The sequence below is a fragment of the Coturnix japonica genome, chromosome 4 (genome assembly GCF_054131305.1).
Source record: "Coturnix japonica strain WE chromosome 4, WE-NBRP24, whole genome shotgun sequence".
Lineage (NCBI taxonomy): Eukaryota > Metazoa > Chordata > Aves > Galliformes > Phasianidae > Coturnix > Coturnix japonica.
This window is the reverse complement of record NC_140666.1, coordinates 32,855,690-32,877,008: the sequence shown is the minus strand read 5'-3', so window position 1 is coordinate 32,877,008 and position 21,319 is coordinate 32,855,690. Positions and strand designations below refer to the sequence as shown.

Below are 21,319 nucleotides of genomic sequence, written 5' to 3'. Positions count from 1 at the left end.
ATAGGGAGAAATGCAAACAGCTAATATTCGCATATGGAGGAAAAAAAGGCATAACTTTCTTCAATAAAATAATAAAGAATCAGTATCATAAAATCATTGAATCACAAGGTTGGAAAGGACCGACAAATCGTCTAGTCCAACTGTCCTCCCATTACTGTAGCTACAACAAGCCACCAAACCATATCTTGTAGCTCCTCATCTAGACTCCTCTTGAACACTGCCAGGGACGGCGACTCCACCACCTCCCTGGGTAGGCCATTCCAGTGCATAGAATAAATCCTCTAATGTGAGAATCAGCAAAGATCTGCTTAAATAAGAATTTAAAGTTACTATATTTCATGAAAATATATCAGAATATTCAGTTTTCACACAAAAACAACTTTTTTTATTTTTCATTTTAATTTTTAAGTAGGAAAACTACAACGTTAAGAATTCTTGTTTCTCCAGGTTCTCAGTGCAACTGACCCTTGGATTGTCATTTGACTCTGTAATGAAAATATGCAGTCTTCAAAGCCACAATTAGCTATGTTTTGCAGGAGGTAGAAATGTTTATTTTGTAATAGCAAAGACCAGAATTTGTTTCCCAGTTAAATGGAGAAGGATGAAAATGTAACATATTGAAGTAGGGATTAATAGGGAAATTACCAGAGGAAATTAAGATAAATTAGTAATTAATTAGACTGTAATTAGGAGATAATTAAGTAAATTAAGGAACTTTGGATGTACATTATATGTTCTAGCTAAAACAATAGTTGTAGTTCAACATCTAATGTCATTAAACACTTCTGTAATTCTCAGTGCCACATTTCAGTTTTTGAAGTACTGAAAGTTTGCATTTTCAGGTGAACCTCAAGTCTAAAAAATATCTGTACATTTGAAAACACTGGAGTCAAATAAAAAGCTCAAATGCTATGTTTCTTGGAAAGTATTTGAAGTTTGGGGAATGATATACTTTCTGCACTGAAAACAAAACTGAGTCTGAGTCCTGGCTCAAAGTTCCTTTAGGAAGTGTAATAATTACATTTTTATCAGTCTTTCTGGGAAGCAGAAAATACTAATACATGAGATGGAAATGAAGAAAAAAAACATCAGGATTCCTGGCATTTTCAAAGACCAGATTGTGTTCACGCTTGAATGGTGTTTGGGGGACAGTCTCAGACTAGTCCTTATTGTCTTTACCTGTCTATCTACCCATTTCTTCAGGAACGTTTACTTTACAGTTTGACAGAGAGTGTGCTAGGCAGATGTCAAAGGTATCACAAAAATGGAAGAACTTTCCTCTTTCTTGCTAATGCCCAAACATTTACTAATAAAAGAAGTTGCTGTTTGATTTGACTAGTCTCTAGAGTTTCACTGCCACTCAGATATAACATTTACTTCACATATGCATTATTTAGTACTGCACAGTTCAACCCAGGTACAGTTAGAATAGGCATTACATACAGTTCAGAGCCTGTAAGTCTATGTCAGCTACTCTTTTATATCAAATTCTTATGCTTTTGCAAAATATAGTCCTCTGGCCATAAAGTAAGGAAAAGTTCATTTGTTACAACTGCAAGACATTTTATACTAACTATTACAAAGCAGGACATTTTCCAACACTCTTTAACAGGTTTCAAATTATTGGGCTTAAATTAGAACCTGTCTATTATTTCCATCAGATATGAATTCTTCTTAGAACGAAGTCACAGAACTAAAGCATGATTAAAAATGAAAAACGAGCACACACTACTTTCTCTATGATAAAACACCTTTCTCTTCAATGAGTTTAAACTTGCAATTACCTCTGAAGACTGATGTCAGATAACTGCTGAGACTTTGATCATGCACAAAGAAAGATCTTCATATTCAATAAATACATAGTGCATGTGGCTGTAAAGCCAGCATCATGGCAATGTCTCTGTCCCTGATAAGATAGTTTATGGGATGTTTTTTGGTGCAGTCCCTAGAAAGGAGCCCCCAGACGATTTCACAAAGAAATGAATACAATTGTTTTCCATTTTTTCTATATTTTTGTCTCCTCTCTATCATCAGAAGTACATCAGAATGTATATTATATACATAAACATATGTAATCTATTGTTTACATGGTATTAATTATCTAGCTGGAAAGCACACTTGTAGTACAAATCTATATAGGAGCCACGGGAGTCAGCCACTAAAACATGATCATCCTCTAAATAAATATAACTACAAGCAATAAACAGCAGCCACACGCAATAAAGTAGAATAAGAGGAGTAGAAAAGTATGTATGTTCAATTGTAAATCACTGCATGGAAATTTAGGCAGGCAGAATACAATTACCCAAATGGAGGTCAAATGTAATTTCACAGGGTGAGTAGCAGCCTATGACCATGTATCTGTTGACTTCTTTTTTTAAATTTCATAATGATTCATCCATTATTTAACAGTTGGACATATCTTTGATTTCTCATACGTTATTCTGATGAATGCTCTTAATTCCATGAGTAGACAATAGCAATTTGCATAATTTTTATGAGGAATACTTTACTTATAAAGTTTGGAGTTTATCATTCTGATCCCCACACTTGAACTAAAAAGGAGAGGACTGAAAGTGAACAGAGAATATTAATCATAATATTTAGCTGAAATCACCACAAAACATGATACATCTTTACAGCCTGAAATATAAAAGATTGTTGGAGACAAACAATAATATAAGATATAAGTAACAGTGATATGACATTATGTTTGTTTTCTTAATTAAATATATATAATCTATATATCTATAAGGCAAAAATCAGAGGGAATTCTTCCCTATAAATGATCTGTCATACATCAAAAGAAAAACAAAAAGAAAGCAGATTAGGTTTTAGTTTTTAAATTCATACCAACAACCTTAGCAAGAGTTCTGCTTTGAGATCACTCTCAAGCTATGGTCTCACAAAAATAAAGATCGTGTTCTTTAAGCCTTCCTTCATGCTTCATAGCTAATTCTTAATATCTGCATGCTCGATTTTAATTTACTGATATTCAACATTTTACTTTTCTTAAAGATCTTGATTCTGTAGTATAAGCAAGAACAAATCATTCAGCAAAATGGACAGACTCTGGAAATGTGAAATTTCATCACTGTGTAGATTCAGAGTCAAAACTCCAGGGAGAGTTGCTGGCGTCCATTTTACTACTCAGACACTGCTGTAAACAAATCAGCATTGAAAAAAATATTTTGCTTCTCTGCTAGCTTTCAAAACTAACTTTAAGAAAAAAACAAAACAAAACAAAAAAACAAACAAAAAAACCCCACAAAAACATAAGCTATCAAACTGATTAGTCTTTTTTCAGAGGCCTTATATTCATACCCGATTCATAGTACCCAAAGAGTATGCTCAACATGAGTAGTTATCACTTGCAAAATGTAATGCTTATCATAGAAAATGACACAAATGGTTCACTACCTTAAAACCTTTAGTACTATCCCATAAATACAGCACCTCATTAACAAGACACCGAGTTGGATCAATGTGAGCTCTTTCTGACAGTTCTGCTACATACCTGTCTCATTCTGTTAGCTTAATGAACTTGTTCCCAGCACAATTGCACAAGTGGAGCATGCTGCTCACTTGAGAAAGAAAAAAAATTAAAAAGTGATTCAGCTGATACAGATTTTAGAGTCACTCATCTATGCAACACTGAATGACTTTTTTGGCCAAGGATCAGCAATGAGCAGCAGGCTGAAGCATTTTTTTTTCTGTTTCATTAGTTTAAAAAGTTCTTTGAAAAAGAACTCACTACGGTCAACTGCTATTCCATGTGTAGAGACACAAATGCCGTATCCCAGAAAAACAATTAGAAAAGGAAGTGGATATACAGACATGTCTGGTTGTATTGCTTGATGAGCCACATCAGCAGACCTTTCCAGAGTTAATTTTTGTGGTTTTTTTTCTTTCTACATGGAGTCTGACATCACTAGAGTCACAAGTCTACAAACAAGACACGAGCTTGGCAGCTCCTACGCTGAAAATACAGGGTAAAATGCACACAGCCCCATTGTTCAAAGAACTGACCAAGTTGGCCCCAGTCCAGTGGAGCACTTAGAGGACGACTGGGACTCCTAATATGTCAACAGCTAAACACATATCCCCGGGCTTTGCTGAAGTGGTGTCTGAGTACTGAGCATCTCATAACCCAGATTACATGCCAGACTAGGGGCTTGACTGTCATGTTTGCTCGCAAAGGATCAGTACTTGCCAATGGTACTAACAGTGTTGATCTGTGCAGAATAATATGCAGTATTCCAGAAAAATATCACAGCAATCATTCAATGAAGTTAGTGAATGTTTTACTGGTGGTATTTTGCATTATTTCCTTTTTATTGTTTTAAATTTCTTGTTTTTATGTAAAGGATTTTGTAAATTACATTGGTTAATAATTGCATGTCAGGTCTTCGGTCACTGACAAAGGAAAGGCTGATCTCTGAAGCACATATACCACATCTGAAAACTCACTAACAGCTACTTTTCGTCTTGCCTTCTACCATTCTTCTACCGTATCTTTAAGGATAAAATTCTACAAAAAAATCACTATGCAACTATGGTCAATATTTTCAGCCTCATTTATGATCTCCTTTTCCTGTTGTTGTCTAAAATATGAACTAAGGTTTTATTCTCAAGGCCTTCTATGTATGCAGTGATTTGCCCACTTGGTTTCCCCTCCTACATACCAGTCTGCTTCTTTATCATAAAATCCCTTTTAATTTTCCTTCCACTTCCACTTTTTCAGAGGGTCTCCCCTAGTTCCACTATTTTGAAATAGATGAGATTGCCCCTTATTTTTATGCAAATGATTCAAAAACCAATTTTTCAGTCTTAACATAGCTCTGATGGCTCATATTTCAGTCTGCCCCATTAAGATGTTTATATAGATATTAGCCAAATTTATATGTATGTGTGTGCGTATGTGTGTGTGTGACAGATCTACAATTGATTCACACAGACTCTGCTTATGTAAGTTTCTTATAATACCATTACAGGATTTGCATCTTGTTCTCTACTTCAATAATTTCTCTTCATTTATATCTCAAAGGCATAAGTAACCATGAAGCTTAAAGAGTTCAGGAACTTTTTTCTTGTCTTTTTTAAGTATAACTTTAAAATTAAACCATCGTACCGAGCCAATATGTATTTTTGATAGAAGACAGAGCAACTTACTATTTTATCCTTCAGCCCCACTCCCTTCTCCAGACATACACCTAGCTTCCTCACCATCACCACCTTTCAGTACAAATCAATAAGAATTAGGAAACAGCCCTGAAAATGACTTCTAGAAGAAATTCATAACTATCAGATAAAAAATACAAGATAAGAAAAATTAATAACAGGACAAAAATGCTTCAGTATTTTAAATGTAATTATAATACATAGAATATGGTATCATCACATGTACATCATATGCCTGTGAGACAGCTTATTAACAGATGATCTATCAAGTCCACAGCCATAGAGAAATGACTTGTATATGAAAGTGAATTAAGTTTTAATTCCTTCATCTGGTGGTAGTTTCTACCCAAAGACATGGTGATTTTTATTTTATTTTTAATTCTTCACCTAATAACAGAAATTATTTTAAAATTAGTTCTGAAAATAGAAACTATGTTTGCAAGTACTGTACTTGGGTGAGTTTTATTACTTTGCCAGTGTCTGCTGATACTAATGACTGAAGAGCAAGAGACTAAATTACAGAGGAGAGAAAGCAAATCACTACACAAACCTTTTATCCTGAAGAAACAAAATGAGGGAGAGGGGAAGAGAGCCTACATGAAATACACTTCCAGGACATACATCAACCTTCCCTTCTCTACTTCCTTCTCTTAATTCTACCATCCCCTCAGAGATCCCAACTACAGTAGTACTTTAAGGAGACATGGCTTCCCCCCTGATCCAGAGTCTCACCAGTATATCATCTTAATTTGTATTTTCAATTTAAAAGAAGGAAGAAAGTAACTTTAATTTCCTTATATAAAAGAAATGTAAAAGCTTATTAAAAAATTCTCATTCTGCTCCAGAGCCCTGAAACTAAATCATTGATTTCATAATGTTTAAATTTTAATTAAAACTAAACTCTTGCAAAACAAATTAGAAATACATAAATATTGTGTGTTAAGAATACCAAAGGATTTTTCTGACAAGGTACCATGTCAGTCCCCCTGTCTCTGTGGATACAGTGCAGAACATAAATGTGTTTTGAGGTTTCCTCAGTCCTAGCTTCAGCTCATGATCAAAGGAGCTTGTCAAATACATGTCAGAAAATTGTCATCACATTAAAAATTAACATTTCTTTTTTCTTTAATTAGACAAGGTTATTACCATTTAAAACTACTAAATGTTCCAGAATACACTGGAGAATGCATTCCAGCAAGAAAGTCCTGCTGCCCTGTATGCCCTGATTAGCAGTTCCCTATGGCTGCCTTCATGACACAGTTACCACCCCGCTGGGCGTTGCTGCATGCACCATGGCTCTTCAGCCTCCCCTCTGATAAATGCCAGAAGAGTCTGCCATGAGAATAATGAAAACACTTTTTTTCTTTACAGTCCATTCGTCAAGTTTCCAGTCTTATCTACGTGACACAAAAAAACACCCTGGAGATTATTTTAACTGTAGAAATGTTTTCACTGGCATGTGTACCTCACAAATCATTGCATGCAGAGTGATTTCAGGTTTTGATCTACTTTGAAGAGCTACAAGGGAAAATGCTAGAAAAGTTATAAAGATTGAGTTACAAATTAAAAGAATGCTTACACAGGACTCAAGAAGGGCTGTAAACTGTTACACACCAGCAGCAGCTTTATGGATCTCTTGCAGACATGAAAACTTGACCACAAACCCATATATTTTCATGAACACCAGAAGCAATCAGAAAAGTTGGACATGCTAAGAAACCTTTGTTGGTTTAAACCTCTGGAAATTTTGCATTTATTGTATTGGTTTGTTTTGTTTTGCATTTATTGTATTGGTTTGTTTTGTTTTGCATTTATTGTATTGGTTCATTTTGTTGCTAAACTATGGATACACGCAAATCATATTTTGGTTGAAGATCTATCTGTAAACCCACAGTATAAGATAACTGTCAACAAAATATATTTCTAAATGATACCAACAGAGATACAGAAAAAATAACTTCAGCATCACCTATTACAAAATCTCATGTTTTTAGTTGCTGAAACTTTTTTTCATTTCTGTAGGGATAGCGTACACTACTCAGTTCTAACTAGTTACTTCAGAGTATTTACTACATGCTGATTGTTCTAAAAATGATTTTAAATGCTTTGGTAATAATAATAATAATAATAATTTTAGACTATTTCCAAGACTACGTCAGGGCGTGAAACTATTTTAAACATAAAAGCTGTTTTGTAGCCATATATTTCAAAATGCTTTAGAAGCTCTCTTGAAGATAAAGATTTGGGGGTATCAGTTGATAAAAGACTCAACATGAGCCAGGAATGTGTGCTTGCAGCCCAGAATGCCAAAAGTACCTGGGATTGCATCATAAGTGTGACCAACAGGAAGGGAGAGGTGCTTCTGTCCATCTACTCTACTCTTGTGATACCCCACCTGCAGTACTGCACCTGGTTCAGGGGCCCCAGCACAAGAAGGACAAGGAGCTGTTGGAGTAGGTCCAGAGGAAGGCCACAAAGATGATTAAAGAGCTGTAGAGCATCTCCCGTACAGGGACAGGCTGAGAGAGCTGGGGGTCTTCATCCTGGAGAAGAGAAGGCTCTGGGGAGACCATGTAGAAGCATTACAGTACCTGAAAGGGGACTACAGGAAAGCTGGAGAGGGACTTTTTATGGTGGCATATAATGACAGGACGAGGAAAAATTGCTTTAAACTGGAAAAGAATAGATTTAGACTAGGTATTATTATTACTGTGAGGGTGGTGATACACTGGAATAGGTTGCCCATTGAGGTTTTGCATGCCCCTCCCTGAAGAAGTTCAAGACCAGGCTAGATGGAGCAGTGAGCAAACTGTTCTACTGCAAGTTGTCCCTGACTATAGCAGGGGGGGTGGAACTAGACGATCTTAATGATCACTTCCAACCCAAACCACTCCAAACCACTCATTTGCAGCAGAGATGCGAAACTTTCAGAACTGTCTCTTGCTTATCTGCTGGATACAGGGGAAAAAAAAAAGGGGGGGGGAGGGGGCGGAGGTATGCTAAAACCATCCTAAGGCTTTGATCATACCTTGTATATGCTCAGAATTTTGGCAGATGAATTCTTTAAAAAGCTCATCTGAGCTGACCTGCTCCAAACAAGCACTCTTAGACTGCAGTAGTTTAGCTGTAACTGCTGCAGCTAGATGCCACTGTGTCACAAAGCACTGAAGCTGAAAGCAGAGCTTCTCTGCTTCCCTGCTTGTTGCTTGCTGAGCACACAGGAGGAAGCTGGAAGCAACCAGTCTTACAAACAGGCTCATGTCTCATGTACAGGAAGTCCAGAATTCTGCTTCAAGAGGAGACTAAACTACACGAGGATGGAATGAGAGAATACATAGGCTAGGACTGTGGTGAAAGGCTTCAAAATAAAATGAGCAGGAGCTGAAGAGTGGCACAAATACTGTGATTTCATATTGCAAGACAGGAGAAACCAAGTCTGAATACAAAACTATTGTTTCTCCAGATTTTGGAATGAAAACTAAGAAATCTGGCATTAAAACAATTGTCTCCTGACAATTGACTACATTAATGACAGTTACCTTCTAGATTTTGATTTGACACAATCATTTGCCAGAATATTTGAATTTCCAAAAACAGAATGAAAACTAAGAGTCTGAGTAGAAAAAAGGCAAATCTACAGACAAAAGCCCTTCCCAAAGCAATCCTGGTAAAAGTGACTTCCTTTACTTGCTTTGCTCTTCTGATCCTGAAAAACATAATATTTTATAATACTGAGTTGCATAATGCTTACACGATCAACTCAGTAATAGAAGCCTTGAACCCAATATGATAAAGTTTGGAAATCTACACCAATAAGGCACAGAATATTCCCACCAAAATCTGAAATAACGCAGGACAACTTCTGTGAAACCGAGTTCTAATCATGAAGACATCTGAGAAGAACCTGAAAAGTTTTCTTTACAGTACGCAAATCAGTGATAGCATATCACTGCTATGCCCTGAAGAGAAATTAATCAAACATCTTGGTTTAAAGCTGCCATCACAGTCTGCACTTCATGGAATTACTATTTGACTAAAGGAGAAATGTCTCATTTGTAAGCTATTCCACAGCATTACTCTTCCATTTATCCTCAGCAGTGGTATTCCTTATTGACATTTATTTTCTTAAAAAGTCTCAGTCCTAATTATCATATATATGTAAACACTACACAAATACCACCTTGTCAATTTTTAGAAACTGAAGAGAGACATTCTGATAATTTCTGTTGAATTTTAACCCCCATCACTGCTCTGAAAATCTAAAAGACCAATTCTGTGAATACCTCTCTAGCACAAGCAGGTTTACAGAAAGCATCTCAGAAGTTACCAACAATTAGCCCGACACAAACTGCAACTTCATCTGAAGGAAAACAAAATATTGCCCTGTACTTACTACTGACAGACAAATGGAAAAGTCACAGCCAACTCAGGTTAATATATCCTCTCCTCCTGCCATCTCACAGCATCCAGACTAGCCTGTTTCATGCACTTCAAGAACAGCAGATGCCTCAGAACTGGACCAGACAGGCATACCATTTGCTGTCTGTCAGCTGGAGCCACTAAGGCTGCTGCTTGGCCAGGGGGACAGCATCACTCACTTCCATTTCCAAGGAAGGGTATTGCCCATTTATAACCTCACAGCATGGAAGGTGGAGGGTGGAGGGGAGAAGGGGGTGTTGACTCCATGACATTATGTTAGGAAATAAAAAAAAAAAAAAGGCAAAATCACACAAATATATAACACAGACTGAGTACCACACCCGTGAGATGCAAGAGAACCAGATTCACTTTCCTGCTGCAGCCTAGACAATGCAGAGAAGTTTCACTGTTCACATTCTGTACAAACCCAGGAAAACACACTTGCTAACCACCACTCTGCTCTCATACATAGTACAGTCACCCTCAGAAATAAGATTGGCTGGCTGGCTGGAGTTTTCTGATTAACAACACTGTCCAGAAATAAGCTTCAGTGAAAAGGGTTCTGTTTGATTTTTCTGGTTTGCTCCAAGCATTTTTTTTTGCCGTAGAATATGTTACACCACCCACATTAGCCTGCCTCCCAGTTAGTAATGCACTGCAGAGACCTTGAAATCTCAGTCTGATATACGGCTGCTTCAGTCTGCGCTTCTTCCTACCCCATTATAAACTTGACCTTAATTAACCCTCTTAGTGAAATGGAGTTTGTTGACTCTCAAGGACAGTCTCATTGAAAAACAATGTTGCAATGTCACTCAAAAGCTAAAGTAAGCCTGCTTTATAAAGGGATTTGTACTAATAACTCTTGAATATTAATAGCTTCTTATGCTATGTGGCTTATATAAACTTATATAGATAAGCTAGGACTGAGTTCTGTCATTCCCAGACTTTAGAAAAGAAATAAAATCCTTCCATATTTCCTTTAGAGAAATCTATTCTACTTCTCTTTGGCAATCACTACATCAATCTTTTTGAAAAAAATATATTTATATGCAGATTTAAATTCAAATACGACAGAAACAACTGTAAATCAAAGCACTGCCTATTAAAACAGGATATCTAGTTAGCACGTTAATTTCTACTGTGGCTTTCTAATGAAAATGTTCATCTCCCCCACCTTACTCCACACATGCTTTAGTTTTATAAGTGACAAATATACAGGGCAGAGCCTGAGGCAATATAATTTAATTAAAAAATCCCCTACAAAAAAGTTGGGGGTAGGAAGGTAACATCTGCCCTACATCACTTGAATGTCCTGGGGTATGCTCAGGTCTGACTGTGAGAAGGGTGTTTACTGGCATTACCCATCAATATGTTATAGATATGATATAACACAACAATTAATCTCTTAAAATTCACTTTAGGTGGAGTATATGCTTTCTCATAAAATAAAATAAAAATAACTGAGATCACTAAATTCACTATGTTTCTTTGTTTGTCCAGAGTTTTAAAAGTATATACTTCAGAATTGATAGTCACATTTTTTGCCCTTACAACACTGTGCCGGTCTTCACTTTCAAGAACTGTACTGAGCCATAATTATTTCGCAGACTATTTAGAGACTGAGGAAAGATTATGAGTTAGTTTAACAATGAAAATATTCATACTGAGCATCTAAGTAGCTGGAGTTATTAAAAATAAAAATCCCACTGGCATTTTCTGAATGGTAAATGACCATTAATGGGTTTTCATCCATGAATTACGAAGCAACTATTTTATGGACGTACAGCACATTTATTACCTTGCCACAAAACACATTTTATCCTCCAGATTTTGCCTAACAATATGCTCATATAGCATTAACTATATAAGCTATATTTAGCAAAATGCAAAACAAGGGAATTAAAGATATTTACATATTAGGGAACCAAAAGTAAAAGCTATTATTTACCAACAGGTTAGTGTGCAAGCATTTCTCACTGTTTTGGCATCCTAACTCAAATCTGCAGAACCTTAAATTGTCACCCCTGTCTAGAGCATTTCTCATTCAATTTATTTTTGTATTATTGTGCTGGTTGATTTAAGTAAAAAGAACAAAATAATTAACTACTGTGTCCACCAAAAAGCATATACTGCTACATAAAGACTGCAGCCCCACTGGGCGAGGAGAAAAGCAATCCTTATGTCTAAACAAAGTGTATCCAAAGTGTGAACAGTTTCAGCAAATCTGAGCTCTGTGGAAGGCAAGCCAACATTCTGCTCCAAGTGGGAGCTCAAATTGCAGGACCTCAGCTTCTCCAGTCCTCCTTCCACAGTCTACCACTATCAATTGCATGGACTGGTTCACGAAATGGTTCATGAATATCTCCATCTTCCACCTGTTCTCAACTTGTATTTTCTTATGGAGACAAGAGATTTCCTTCTAGCTTTACCTTACTTTGTATGTCTTTGAAAATAAGAAAACAGAAAACAAAAAACAAAACAAAAAAAAAACACAAACAAAAACAAGCAAACAAACAAAAAAAACCCTGTAAATCAAATCAACTCTTTCTTATAAGGAGTCAGCATGGCTAACCATTCAAAATACAGTATCTACTGCTTGATCTCTCCTCTGTTTCCTTCATCAGACTTCATTCTAAGACATGATCTACTGACCAGTACTTCCCTGCTGTATACAGCTATATGTCAGTAAAGGCCAAATTAAACTACAACTGTGCAAGATGAAGCTGGGAACTATGAATCCAAGTATGTATCCAACTCAAGATTTATCATCTTAACAGTCTTTATTTGCCATTCTCACATACATAGAGCATATTTTCTCCTTCTACTATGACAAATGACCTTTAGGATCTAGGATTCAATTTTTCAAATACGTCAAAGTGTTTAGCAGTGCTTAACAAAGTAACATTTCTCTATGCAGAAAACTTTTTGATTGATAACATTATTCTGGAATATTTAACCAAAACAAGAATATCTAATGCATTGCTAAGAGCAATCTATTGGTTAATTCTTGTTTTTTTCTTCACTCTAACATCATGAAAATCACAAAAGCTAATTCTATTTACTTTCTCAGACAGTCTAATGTATCAAGAAGATCCATTCAAGAAAACATTTACATTCTCTATTTACACTGTATAAATCTAAAAGAAAACAGATGCTTAAAACAACATAGCAGAAATATACCATAACCAGGGGCAAGCAACAGAGTGTTACTCTTCCATTTTTGCTGTTCTAAAGCAACACAACCCAGCGTTTTTCCTCAAGTAACAAAATAATGACAAAATTTCTTTTAAGCCAACTCTATTTGTTTTCAGGTGTTTGCAGCTCATAAAACATGCATAATCCATTCTTCAAAGTTTCAGCTGACATATCAGGCATTAAACATATATTTAGCTATAACTAAAAATTATACATTTCCCCTTTCAGACAGCCATAAATATACAGAAGTTCTTTCATTTTTTAGTGGGAGGAAAAGAAAACAAATACAAAAAAACATCCTGAAAATTAACCAAATACTTAACTTCCTGAAGGTATTAAAATTTCAGCTGGTATTTTATGACTTTTTTTAGTGCTAAACTCAACATTTTACACATCAAAAGTACATCTATTATCCCACACATGGTGAACAATATCTCTTAAATATATATAACAAGGTAAACTATTAATCTATTTAGTAGCAATAAAAAAAACAAAAACAAACAAACAAAAAAAAAAACCAGAAAGAACTTCAGTGAAAATGAGTTTGTCCTTTCCAAGCCATCAGATCAGAAAACAGAAAAAAAATATATATATAGTAATTCTGTATTCAATCCAGCTTGCCTATGATTCCCATATCTACTTTATCTTCAGGCATTGTTGATAGAGATACTAAGACTAAGGATAAATTTAATGTTTTCAGGCCCACTGCTGTAATTGAATCAGACAGCAAGTGCTCATAAGACAAAGTCTACTAATGAATTAATATACAAAGGATTGCATTATTAATAAGAATTTTCTTCCTGTTAAATACCACACTTTCATCTGTGATACATGGCCTCCTAGTGACTAATTTAAATTGATCGAAACATTTATGTGATATATACAGTTGATTACATTTCACCTTCAGCACTTCAAAATATTCCAAAACAACTGTCAAAGTCACAGCACCAACCTGTAATTGGTAGCTGCAAAATGTGTAGTTTTGTTAAGGACTGGGTGAAAAATATGCTTATGATTTTATTAAGACATTATTTTAAAATCAGAGGCAACTCCAGTATTAAAATAGAATGTTCTCTCTATTATTTGAGATTAAAAAAAAAAAATCTTATGAACCATTCAGCGTACTGACAAGGAACAGGAAAATATTTGGTGTGTCTTCTTTGTAAGTAACCTCCTCATTATTCAAATTCTGCAACTAAAACAATTTCTCATTAAAAAAATTAACTGTTTTCATCAGTTCAGCTCTAGCCAAGAGATTTTAAGTGTTTCAGAAATTTGTTCCAATCATTTTCGTCTTGTGATTATTTTTACAATTATAAAATGTTGAGGTTTTGTCCAATGCTATGCATGCATCTTCTTTTAGGAAAGAAAGAGCTTTAAATCCAGATTTCCATTTGTTTATTTTGCACCCGATCATCCCAACTGAAAATAAATTGGTATTGAAATTTGTCCTTAAATACAAGTTCTAAGTTTAACGTGGAAAGCACATAACCACTAACAGCTATTGTGAAGGAATAAAACTAGGAAAAACTCATTTCTTAATTTGCTCTATTTTTCTTGCTTTATGTCCACTGTTCTCATTATTTTCAAGAAGTTTACATATGTACTTGCTAGTGAACTGATCAGTGATGACAATGATTGGATAGGTGATCCCTTGGACTCACAGGTAAAATAACCACAGAGCAGCAAAAACAGGGTGGGGGGGGTTGGTGAGGGGAGAAGAAAAAAAACAAACAAACAAACATCCAACACATCCAGGTAATTAATAAGCACAAAGAACAGTGATAACATTTAAAAAAAAAAAAAAAAAAGTTCAGACAGCTCTATTCATTCCCAACAGAACCAAGAAGAATTTGAAGGCTTCTGTATCATTAGCAACAACACCATATACTTCCAGTGTCTCTAGCTTTCTATCCAGCTCCTTTCTCACTTGCTGAGTCTGAATTTACAAACGTTTTACCATAGCTTTTGGGGGTTTAAAATTGAGCTGTAGGTTTCTTTTGGCTCATTGTGAACTCTGTTTATACTATGATGCTTGTAACAAATGAAACTTTGACAGGTTAAAAGAAACACCTTAAATTTGTTACTACCACATGAAGATTATTTCTGTTCAGTATTAAATTTTTCACTGGGGATTCATTCTGTAGCATTACCAACTCTCTATTCATAATTACAAAAATAAAAGCTCTGGTGAGGATGAAAACAAACAGCCCCCTTCCTTAGCTAATTATCTTTGACCTTTATTTGCCGTGCAGTTTGCAACACAAAAGTGATGGAGATAGGAGTCATCTGAGATAATGAGCATTGCTTAACAGAGAAAACATTTCAGAAGTTGCAAGTGATAACAAAGAAAGTGGTGATTTCTATTGTATTGCCTGTATCAAGCATTTAGTCACTCTGAACTGGGACCAATTGAATATATTTATCATCTCTGTGAAATGGATTGGGCCTGCAGCTTCCTTTAGCTGCTTTACCTGGAAAACTAATGTTACAAATTGTATCAGGGGAGCTAAGTACTATGGAAGTAAAGCACACATTTTCATTTTGGGATTGATATAGGACTCACAAGACTTAAAAAAAACAAAAGCAAAAGAGCCTTGAATTCTTCCATTTGAGGTCATCAATATGTTGATGTCAATAAGAGGCCCAGGTACATCCATCTTCCTTACTTTTCTCTTTGTGTTTTTTTATTTTTTTTTTTATTTTTTTTCTTTTCTTTTCTTTTTTTTTTTTTTTTTTTGCACCTCCAAACAAACAAACAAAAAAACCTCTGTCAGAATTTCTCTTGTTCTGAATATTTCCTGTCCACCTACTTGGAACACCTGAATTATTACAATTATTAGTGTTTCACTGAATTGCACTTCGTGAACATATGAACAGTTTTCCCAAGAGAATTAATAAGAGATTCAGGAAATTTGATTTTCTGCTAAAAAAAAAACTGCTAAGTTAGTACACAAGAAAATAATATTACATAAATGAGTCACACTGGGTGTTAAGTGTGACTGAGTTAAGATAACTCAGACTGTCAGAATAATAGTCAACTCTCCCAGCTTTTGATAGCCAAGGAACAATAGTCTCTCCTCATACTCTGCCAGCCCCATTTCAAGAGATGATAGTCCTGCCTTCTCTTAGGGAGACAGCACACTGATATCTCCTCAACATAAGACTTTACAAGCATCACAAATTCAAGTAGAAGGCAAAATAATAAACTACAAACACACACAGGACTTAACAGCACACCTTCTTCAGATCTGATCTGCATGAATGATGTAACTCCAGGTGCACCTAAGTAATACTGTTAGTACTTACTAGTACTCCATTGAATGCTGGAGGAGACTGGTTGTCATCGCTTTTCTGTTGGTACATAGATTCTACATAGATTCCACAGTTTAACAAATGAGATAATCAGGAACTTGACAGTCATTTTCCATTCAGAAATCTCCAAGAATAAATCAGACAAATCTGTAGAAGGAAAGAGACTTGATATCAAACCCCCAGTGTTCTTTAATATTAGTTTTAGGGCAACGGGCAATCAACATCCAAAATTCTACTAAAATATTAACTCCAGCTTCCTTATTATTTGTAATCATTCATCTATTTCATAATATATCTCTCCGATATCTCTCCATAAAATAATTTCTGATAGAACGTTCTGACTTTGCAATGTCTTTGCACTCTCTCTATGAGAATGTAATTAAGTATTATGTGTTCCCTATTTTAAATAGCACATAAGTTCTTTGACCATTACAAAAGAAAAATGTTGCCTCTTCCGCTTTTGATTTCCTCAGTTTTGAAAGGGGACTATAATCATAATCAAGTAGAACAAAGAGTCAAGATCGCCATAAAATGTTTATTTTTCCACTAAAAAGACAAAGAAAAGTTACTGATATGATTTGAAATATAAATAACACAAAGTATCTGTACTGTACAATGCAAACATGTCAGCTTAAGCAGATCATCATATTTCATTCCATATTAAAATTTGTATTATCCTGTATCTCATACCAAAAGCAATGGATTGGTTACATAATAGTATAAAAATATTGTTTCTAATGACAATTTCTTAATTTGTGAGCTCAAGAAAATATTGTTCTGGGCACACTGGCTACAGAACACCTTTTCCTCATATTTATTTAGTGTTTGTCACATAAATTATTCTAATCAGAGTGAACTGTTCCAACACAGTGTGTTGAACATTCCATCTTTCTAAAAGTGAAATGCCATTGCTGTTCCTAATTAAGCTAGTTTCCTTTTAAGATTTCCACAGAATGATGTGAAGGGTGGCAATATTGATGAAGAAAAATTGGATTGAAACTGAGATACAGATGTAGATAAGGTTATTCTGCTAGTTAGCAAAAGGAAATTACAGCTATTTAAAGGATGACTAGAGGCTTGGTTTCCTAGTGCTGAGATAGCATACAATAGAAAAAATCCAGGGGCTACAGGAAAAAGAGATATTTCACATACGCTGGCACTCTTCCATTTGACTAAAAAATACAGTGAAAAAGCAACACTGATTCATAAATAAATATATGTGTCCAGTTAGTGGATTATGTGACTTTGTCCAGGAACTTGATAGGTTGGTTTACCTAACATAATTAAAAAACTATCAAAGAAGTACAGCTTTGACTGAATGCACTCTCTACACTGCTATAAAGATACTAAACAAGTTTGCGACAGTACTAGAAAGACATCACTTCAGAAGAGATAACTAAACACTTTCTCTGCTACTCAAAGTTGATGATACCAGGTAGACTTAAACTACTCTGAGGTCTAGATTTGTCAAAACCCAGTTGATAGAAAGACTTATAAACCATTAGGAAAAACAACAAACACAGACCAGAAGTTGCTACCTTTGCATGATAAATATATCAAAATCTAACAAGTGAAATGAAGATTCAACATCACAGAATCACAGAATTGTAGGGGTTGGAAGGGACCTCTAGAGATCGAGTCCAACCCCCCTGCCAAAGCAGGCTCCCTACACCACGTCGCACAGGTAGGCATCCTGGCGGGTCTTGAATATCTCCAGAGAAGGAGACTCCACCACTTCCCTGGGCAGCCTGTTCCAGTGCTCTGCCACCCTCACCGTAAAGAAGTTCTTGCACACATTCATGCAGAACTTCCTATGCTGAAGTTTCATTAAGAAATGATGGTTCAAACATTGGTCCAACGAGTTTATTACAAATCTTAATTAGGGTGATGGGGAAGGGAAGGCAGGCAATAGAAAAGATAGAAAGCAAGAATTGTGTAAAGCAGGGATAGTCACCACCAGGATCCAGTAGCAAGACATTCCAGTGGTCCAAGGCAGAAGTGCAGGGGGGTGGGGAGAGCAGCAGCAGCATGGCCAGCCTTGGTCAGCAAGTGGGTAGCAGGAAGAAGCCACAAGGTAAATCCAGGAGCAGGCAGCAGGATTCAGGTAGCAGGTCCAGGAGAGCCCATCAGCAGTCAGGACTTCCATAGTGGAGGATCTGATGGCAGACATCTTCTTGTACTTCTTCAGCATGCAGGTCTCAGGTCAGGAGGAATCTGTTGTCAGAAACCTTTTTTGTTCTTCTTCAGCATGCAGGCATCATGTTGTGAGGAATCTGATGTCAGAAACCTCTCTTGTTCATGTTGTGAGGAATCTCATATCAGAAAACCTAACTTCATGGTCGCTGATCCCTCTTTCATACTCATTTTTCCTGCCTACTTGTCATTCCTGGGTGCCTGGGTAAGAGTCACGTGCAGCATCCCCTGAGAAGGCCATCTTCCTCGAGATAAGCCCACTCAAAAGACTACTTCCCAGCCATTCATCTGTAGCTTCTCTCTCTCTCCTTGCCCCTCAGACTTGTCCATCTGGTCCCTCAGACAAAGGATTTCTCAACCCTTGACCAGGACTTGCTTGGACTTGTTCATCTGTGTCCTTCAGCAAGATTTGAGTCAATGTAAGAGTCAACTCTTACTACAACCATAGTGGACATTCTTTGAAGTTACAAGGAATAGTTTTTGGAATAATTCTAACACATCTTTCTCTACAGTCATACATATATATATTTACATAGACACACAGACATAAAGATAAGAAGTAGACAACAACCTGAAGTGTTTTTGTTTCACAGTTATTTTACTAAGTAACTCATTTATTTTTTTTAGCATAACATTGAACTGTGCCTACAGTTTAGGGCAGTTACCTGGAGGAAAAACAGTTTCCACAGATAAATTTTTCCAAAGTTAGTGTTTTGTAAAATTGTTATACATTTATAATTCAGAAACAAATGTACCAGACAAATCTGCCAGTGGCACCTTTATCACCTTTAGATGTGAAATGTAGCACACATTTCTTCCATTACCAAAGTCAGGTGGTGTTGACACAGTATAAAAGCTTGCACTGCAACTTCATTAGATTCCTCTTTCTCCAGCAATCACACAGCATGACTAGTTAAACAAATTCAGTCTCATGTTTGTAACAGTTCTACTGAGCTATTACATTAGTGCTTATTTCCTTCATATACAAAAGTGTAGAACATAGTCAATCAGGATATATGAATTTCTACAATACAAACACATGTGCTGCCTGTCTTCATTTCATACTTAGTTGAAGTAGTATTAAAACCAATGAAATCATACGCCCTTATAAGTACCAAGATTACCACAAACACAGATCCTAATATACTGCAAATATTTGCAGGCCATAATACAGAGATAATATATAATTTACTGCCTCGAAATAAAAAAAAAAAAACAACTTGTACAGTCACATCTGAATGCAAACAAACAGTATAAGCTGTAAAGCTGTCACACCCGCTGATATCTGGAAATATATATTGCTATCTTTAATAAACAAGATGAGAAGATGTATACCTTCCCCATTTCAGATTATTCATCCATCTGCAAAATGTCTATTTTCTGTTACTTTATCCATTTTCCAGTTAATATTACAGTTGTCATCACTATCAGACATCCACTAAGAAACAAATCATAGGCAGTAACCCATATATTTGAATCTCTTATTATACAGCATCCATGGCATTGCCATGACTTAATACTCAATAACCTCAAGTATGTTGGAAACTGGTTAAAAGAAACGGTGCAGTAAGAATATAATTACCTTATGCAGAGTAAACCTGAAACTAAAATCTCGGGAAAACACAGCACTCAGCACCAGGCTCTTTAAAGCAAAACAGCTGAGTGCAAAAGCATAAAATGACTTGACCCAGTCAGCTCTGTCTGGGTCCAGCAAATCTTAAAACTCTCAGCTAGTTTCTGTGCCTTTTCAGTCCAAGACAGTTCTACAGAAAACAACCTTAGTATCTCTATAGTTAGCACCCTGGCAGATGAGTCAGGACAAATAGCCAAATGACAACCTGGAGCTGTCCCAGGTTCATAAAATCCTAACTCCCGTGGAGCAGCTCGGCAGAAAAAGACCTAGGGGTCCTGATAGATGAGAAACTTAACATGAGCCAGCAGTGCGCTCTGGCAGCCCGGAAAGCAAATGGGATCCTGGGCTCCATCAGGAGAGGGGTGGTCAGCAGGGATAGGGAGGTGATCGTCCCTCTCTACTCTGCTCTTGTGAGGCCCCATCTGGAGTACTGTGTCCAGGTGTGGAGCCCTCAGTACAAAAAAGATATGGAGATTTTGGAAAGGGTCCAGAGGAGGGCCACAAAGATGATCAGGGGGCTGGAGCACCTCCCCTATGAGGACAGGCTGAGGGAGTTGGGTTTGTTCAGCCTGGAGAAGAGAAGGTTGCGGGGTGACCTCATTGCAGCCTTTCAATACCTGAAGGGAACTTACTCCCAGGAAGGGAGTAAACTCTTCGAAAGGGCTGACAATAGCAGGACTAGGGGAAATGGTTTTAAGTTGAAGGAGGGAAGATTTAGGTTGGATGTTAGGGGAAAGTTCTTTACTAGAAGAGTGGTTAGGTCCTGGAACAGGCTGCCCAGTGAGGTTGTGGATGCCCCGTCCTTGGAGGTGTTCAAGGCCAGGTTGGATGGGGCCCTGGGCAACCTGATCTAGTAAAGGTGTATGTTTGGTGGCCCTGCTAGGCAGGGGGGTTGGAACTACATGATCCTTGAGGTCCCTTCCAACTCGGGTAATTCTGTGATTCTGTGATTCTGTGATATGGGAGAAAAACCACAGCAAGAGGGCCCATCTCCCACAAATACTGTCAGATAATCTGGCATCAAACCCTGAAGCCTTTCCTGAGCTATTTCCACTAAGTAGCTAAATCTTGATTTGGGACACTGCAGCCATGTTACCATGCACATGAGTATGTAAAATTGCTTACAGTAATAAATTGCATTGATTATAGTAAATTAGAAAAATTTTATTTTAACGTGCACAAATAAAGAAGATCCTTACTTGTTAAAGCGAATAGCTGAATGTTCAGCCATTTTCCTTGTAAATAAGTATATTTCAGGAATATCACTAAATGGAGCACAGAAGTACACAAGCAACTGTTTAGCAGAACAACTCTGTTAAGCTGTCGAGCCCTATAGTAGTTTTTCCAACAACAACAACGTTATTTACTCTTTTCTGAAACAGA

At 36.5% G+C, this 21,319-nt stretch overlaps 1 long non-coding RNA gene across 2 annotated transcripts in view; it reads right to left on the bottom strand.

The window, feature by feature from the left end:
- The window catches only part of LOC116653407 (uncharacterized), a 38,510-nt gene extending 22,253 nt beyond the window's left edge, over positions 1-16,257 (bottom strand). For both annotated transcript variants that reach the window (XR_004307171.2, XR_014945268.1), the window contains exon 1: positions 16,105-16,257. This is a non-coding gene — a long non-coding RNA (uncharacterized LOC116653407). The remainder of the gene's footprint in view (positions 1-16,104) is intronic.
- Between the last annotated feature and the right edge of the window lie 5,062 nt (positions 16,258-21,319).